The sequence below is a fragment of the Triticum dicoccoides genome, chromosome 2B, assembly GCF_002162155.2.
Source record: "Triticum dicoccoides isolate Atlit2015 ecotype Zavitan chromosome 2B, WEW_v2.0, whole genome shotgun sequence".
Classification (NCBI taxonomy): Eukaryota; Viridiplantae; Streptophyta; class Magnoliopsida; order Poales; family Poaceae; genus Triticum; species Triticum dicoccoides.
The window spans coordinates 289,113,188-289,119,393 of NC_041383.1; the positions used below are offsets into that span (position 1 = coordinate 289,113,188).

The 6,206-nt window shown below is 46.1% G+C and overlaps 1 long non-coding RNA gene across 2 annotated transcripts; it reads right to left on the reverse strand.

Annotated features, from left to right (window-relative positions):
• Positions 1-2,511: 2,511 nt before the first annotated feature.
• Positions 2,512-5,742, reverse strand: LOC119363549. 2 transcript variants are annotated; one of them, XR_005174043.1, is made up of 4 exons: positions 4,953-5,742; positions 4,702-4,845; positions 4,467-4,619; positions 2,512-4,192 (listed from the first exon to the last, which is right to left on the reverse strand). It is a non-coding gene; the product is annotated as an uncharacterized LOC119363549 (long non-coding RNA). The 2 variants fall into 2 exon arrangements; XR_005174042.1 differs by lacking the exon at positions 2,512-4,192 and having other exon boundaries at positions 4,319-4,619.
• Between the last annotated feature and the right edge of the window lie 464 nt (positions 5,743-6,206).

Here is a 6,206-nt window from a genome sequence, read left to right on the forward strand (position 1 = left end):
ACCCCCACTAAACAAGAATCTCGTCCCGAGATTCAAGACATGAGGTAAGAAGACAGAGGGGACACAAAGCTAACACAACCTTCACGATCCAACTGTCCTTCTCAAAGATGTTGATTCATTGCTTCATATTGATCTTGACGTCTTTGCTTTCGAGGTCTTCATCCAACACGATGACGTCAGAAAGAACTCTATCAGAAAGGATCATTGAAACTCTTCATACCAGGCTAAGGCAATTCACAAATGATTGTTTAAAGAAGTTCCAAGAAATGGCATACCTAGTTTGAAAAGAGAGCTAGGGTTTTGAGACAACTCGGCAATGGAAGGCACATTCCGATTGTTACCGAGGATATAGCCCACTGACTGAGCGTGCTCTCAAGAACTTGAGCATTTCCATATTCATCAAGGTCTTGCCAACAGTCATGCCGAGGATCCTGGCAACACATCTTACTACCATGATGAATAGTGATGGGCAATGCAAATGCAAAGGAAGTCAACACTTTCTCGGGTTTCACCTTAGCAAGGCCAAGGGAACGAAATCTGGATGATCGACCGAGAGACATTTAGCGTTCTGCTTCTAATGTTATCCTGATGTGCTAGCGTAACCCATTCATAGATATGGTTTGGTATCTAGAACATCAAGTAAAATGTCGGACTTCGGGAGCATAAGAATCCATAAGGAGTAACTACTGGAGTAAATCCTATGAAATTCTTATGGGGAGGTGGCCAACTTCCTCAATCAAGACACTGCAATAATAGGTCTCCCAGCTGGATGTGTTGGCTACGACATCCACTTTACCGGTTACAGAGAGACCGATACAATAGTTATTGGAAAACATTCCAACCATCATATCTGCCTGAGATTCATATCTGGTTGGTGTCAGGATATTCCAGACTCATTAAGTCTAGAAAGAAAAATGAAAGTTTGCAACACAATTCGACGAGATAACGTTGCAAGATTCTCGGGAAACATACTACGATAGTAAGCTCCAAAACATGAGCTGGTTCTGCTACATACATGTGAACACGCTGTCCCAGACAAGCATGACCACGTAGTAGTCTTATAATAAAACACTACCGAGTTCTGGTAGGAAAACCATCATTGCGGATAACGAAGTCCTTACATAAGTCATATGATTAGCTCTTATGAAGAAACTTCTTCTCCTTGAACAATTCAATCAGTGGCTTGGTGTGCTAGGGACACATATAAAATGGAGGTAGCGAGCCTATCAAAACACAGAATACTTCGCACATGCATGACTGACTTGAGATGGTTTCAGAGGAGGCAGCATTGACTTTCTCGAATTCACGGCGACCACTTGCATCAAATGCACATGAATTTGAAGAGTTCAGTTCTTTCATTCGAACATAGGCTTCATGAACGGAACATGAAGACATTGCTTATAAAGTTTCCAACACTAGCTTAATGTTCAACAAAATCATGGAGGAGATAAGGATGTTGTCGATGGGCTCAACAACAATTCATCCTGGTTTCCATGAAGATGGAATTCCTTAATTATGAGAACAAGTGAGAGCATTGGTCAGACCAAAGGATATAAGATACCTAGGGTCACCGAGTACGCCATCGTGGTCAGTGCGTCCCCAGGAGACGAACGCGACCAACCCCGGCCCCTGCCGTGCACCGTAGCCCCTTCTCCCCTCCCCGCCGAACTCCGGCTGCCGCCCAAGTGCTCGCCACCGTCGATCTAGGCCGTCTCCAGTGAAACGGAGGGCACCAGTGGATGCGCGCTAGCACCAACTCCTCGCAGATGGTCTTCGCCACCCATTGGTCGCCGGAGACGCAATCCCGCAGCCCGCCGTCGCGTCTGGCCTCGCCGGCGTCGAGTCACCGATGGGGTTAGCCCCGGTTAACTAGGTTTGACCCCGTTGACCAGGGTTTGACCGCCCTGGGTCACTGACGCGTGGGGCCAGCCCTGTTAACTAAACTAGTTTAGGTTAAATTAAATTAGGACCGCGCTGGCTTAGGGGAACTCACCGGTCTACTCTACTGGATCTAGGAGGAATTCCAGCCCGTAAGCTTCCATCGCCACGACGTCATCAGAAAGAGCGGCCGCCGCACACGCCATACGCACGGGGTACCTCCCACCCCTGGTCGGTCTCACTATTCCTCGACCGCCGTCCACTGCCGTGCTAGCTGGGACAGCTCAGGTTTGCCGAAACGACCTGGACCTATTTCTCTAGCGTTCTGTTCCACGGCCCACAGACCACTCCTAACGGATGGACGCCGCGAGCTACAAAAAAGGCCCACAAGAGCACACTGTAGGAGGTTGTATAGATCGCGTATACGCATTTTTCCCTGCTTGGACTCTGTCGCGCGTGTCAGACTTTCTACGATCCCAATGCACCAGCGGAAAGCTCAGATTTCGGGCTCATCTGAGCCCGAGCACCAAATCACCACGTCCCAGTTAGGATCCCTACTCTTTAACATATACCTAATATCCAAACTTTCAACTATTAGGGACTAATGCATAGTTGTATGTAATTAGCTGCACGTACAATATATTCCTTCATTTGAAAACACTTGTCCTTTTCACCTCTCAAGTTTTAGTTAATTAATCAGTCACATATAATTGTCAGTATATATACATACATGAACATACTCTAGGACAAAAGGCCCTTCTACATAGAACTGCGTGAACATACTCTAGGACATGGCATCGTGCTTCGTCAGGAGGGAAGGGATTCCCGGAGCAGGCAAGAAGCTACAGCAAGCTCCTCTGTCGTCGCTTTCACATCCTCCATGTACACTTATGTGAAGAACAAAAGGCACAAATCATAAGCTTCTTAACTTACATTTGGCATCTCGTACTGCTAGTGCTAAGAAAGCACACCTGAAAGCTATCTTCCTCCCCTAAGCACTCCTTGTGCATTTATACAAACAGCTAGTGCTCGCATCTCCAATCTCAAAGGCAAATCGAGATAATTAGAGAGGGAGAGGGAGAGAGAGAGGGAGAGAGAGAGAGACAGAGAGAGAGAGATTGATTTTGTAGGGGACTCACAAGCACACTTAGGCGTCAAGAATGTCTATGAATTGGACATAAAACATTTATATATTGGCAGAGTATGGTGTAAAAAGGCACACTGAACAGAACAAGAAAATGTGTTTTTCTTATGGTTTGCAACGCTCATTGTGCACTATAAAAACAGTGTGTAAGCCATTGACCATAGCAAGAGCAGCTACTTGAATTTTTATCTTAGTAAATGAAATAGAGTGAATTGAATGAAGTGAAGCCCTCGGCTAGATCAACAAACCATTTTTATAAAGCAAATGTAAAGGAAGATGCCTACAAAACATGGCTTGGAACTGAACAATGTGCATTTACTCAAGCTGAAGATAGTTGCATAGTAACCAAACACTGGACTACTAATCCTTGTTTGAATTTTCCTTATCAGCTGTCCTTAAAATGGTTGCTTCACCATACAAAACTATTAAGCTTTCATTATCTTCACAACTATATCTATCTTCTGCATATGGTGACTTATAGACAACAAAAGATTAAGAGCGGAAAAACAATCAATAAAGCATGGGAAAAAACTCACAAAATTATGCAAACATGTCTTTAGATTTAACAAGGGATGTAGGTTTAGATTAATTAAGGACATGAACAGTCAGCTTGTTGTTGAAAGATTTGAAGAAAATAATTGCTGAGGAAATGAAATGCTTCCAGGATTTCATATAGAACTGTTTGCTAGTGCTATGTGTGTCGTGATGCTAACGTAGGCATGTTTATCGCTTTGGGATAAGAAGTGTATTTGGCCCAGGGAAATATTTAGGCAAGGATTGATATGCAAATTTGAGGTAGAAAAATGTTTATTTTCCTAGGTACTGACTCGCAAGTGGTCTACAAATTCAGTGAATAAAGAAATGTAGATCAAACACGAGATCCTAATGTCAGACACCACTAATTATATTGAACGAAATAACATTCTTTCTTGGTTGAAATCAGCAAGGAAGTAGTACGTACCTTAGAAAGGTCTCCTCAGCCTGAGGGCACACGAGTAAGGTGGCCCCTGAAAAAGAGGAGTTCATACTCCATGCATCCGTCCAGTATATCCGTCTAGTATCCTTTATTTGTTGTTTACTACTCTGTCCCCATACTTGTACATGGTATTCAATCTAGCTTGTCGTGTAGCTTGTGGTTGGATTTGATGACGCATGTTTAGGGAGATCCTACTGACAGACACCACCGATTATATTGAGAAATGTCAGTGTTCTTTTTAGAATCATGTAACCATGGATGTTCTACTGATGCAATCAACAATGCCACAAAATAAACAGTGAAATTGTCTGATGCAATTATTAAAACCTTGCAAGTTAATTATCAATTGGCCATGGCTATGGCATAAAAAAGACATACCCGAATGTAAGACTGAATTCACCATTATGAGAGAGAGAAAACATTCTGTATGCTATTACACAATGGGAAAGGTAACATCATAATGCTCACTGAGTACTTGTGTTGCAGTAAACCGTGTGATTGGATTTCGATCCAGCATCTGCCGAACAAAGTCTTTAGCAGGCTCAGATACCCTGGGCCTTGGGTCGCTTTTGAAATCTACCACAGAGCACATAATTGCTTGTGCTACTCCCTGTTCAGAATCTGCACAACATCACAACAATTTGTAAGGTGATTTATAATTTCTTCACAACATATATTCTGTCCAATCAAGGAAAGTAAGTACCTTCCAAAAATGTTTGCACACCACAAAGAAGTATGTAAAGTATAACTCCTACAATCCAGACATCGATTTCAGGGCCATAGTTGTGCTTTAATACCTCAGGGAGCATGTAGTATGGACTGGCTACAATTTTAGTAAAACGCTCACCTGCACATAGAAGCCTTCACATGTGAGAAGCATTTATGCAAACACGTGCTGTGCGACTTGTTCTACTGATCAAAGAGAACCAACAAAAGAGGAGAAAATTCAGTAACCTGTAAGCTAAAGATGAGCAAAAACGGATACCACATGGATGCCCTCTTCCGCCCCGCACTGCCTCCCTCTTTCTCGGCCAGCTTCCGGTATCTACTGTTCAGCCACCGTTGTTTCTCCCATCATCCTTGTTGCCGGCTCCATTTTATTTTCAGCTGCAAGGCCTTGTCATTTTGTCAAGCATATATAGATACAAAGGAAAACTAACCTTGGATTGGAAATCCTAAGGGAGGAAGAATGGAAGGCGCCTGACTGAAGTGGCCCGTGGGCATCGGCGGTGTTGGCTCTTTCTTCCCCATCTTCCTCGATGTGGATCACTCAGCTAGCTCCAAAGATGAGGAGATGGTGAGAAGAGAAGGGAAGGAGGAGGGGCACATTAGTGGTCGAGAGCAGGAGAGGAGGAGAGATGCGAATGGATGAATGACTGATGCCGGCCGATAACTATCTCCCATCCGCCGCTGCACCTCCCTCTCCTCTTTCCTCTCTCCTTCCTTCTCTCTCCCTCATCCTCCTTCTCTCCTTCAAGGACCGGTCCATGGCCCCGTCATCCACGAGGTAACCGCGACATGGTGGAGCAGCAGGCACCGCGCGACGCAAGAGAAGAGGGAATCAAGGGCGCAAATTTGGTTGAAGGAGCGGCGGGCACGACAGCCGACCGGAGGACCTTGCGAGGCGCTGGATCTCGTCGGCGGCAACTCTCCTAGTGCTGCGCCTGTTGATGAGGGAGGAGGGGCGGCAATCTCCTGGCGCTGCGGCTAGTCATGAGGGAGGAGGGAGATGGTGCGACGGTGGGGAGATATTTGGACTTTTGCCACTTTGTTGGTGGGGCTTCGCAGATTTGCCAGTCTAGAGATTTGATTCGCACAATTGCCACTTCAGTCGTTGCATCCTTGATTAGTAACCATTAGCCCTGTTTTGATTGTTTTTTCACATTAACATGCTAGTGAAAAGGGCACTGATAGGCGCCGGTGCGCCGGCCTAAATTTGGGCCGGTCGCACGGCAGCCGCACGATTAGCGCGTCATCGACCGTCTGTTTTGCCAGCTGGCCCACGCCCTTCGTTGACTTCGTCTTTCACCACCGCGATCCCTCTCTGCGAGTAGTTTCCCGCCCCGCCGACCACCCCGCCGGCTGCAAACCTCGAAGCAGGTCGCGCCTCGCGCGACCCCTCCCCCCGCAGCGCAGTTAGGCGCCTTCCCCTCGTCGCCGGTCGTCGCCCGGCTCCAGCGGGACACCGTCGCTCCCTCCCCCCAGCGT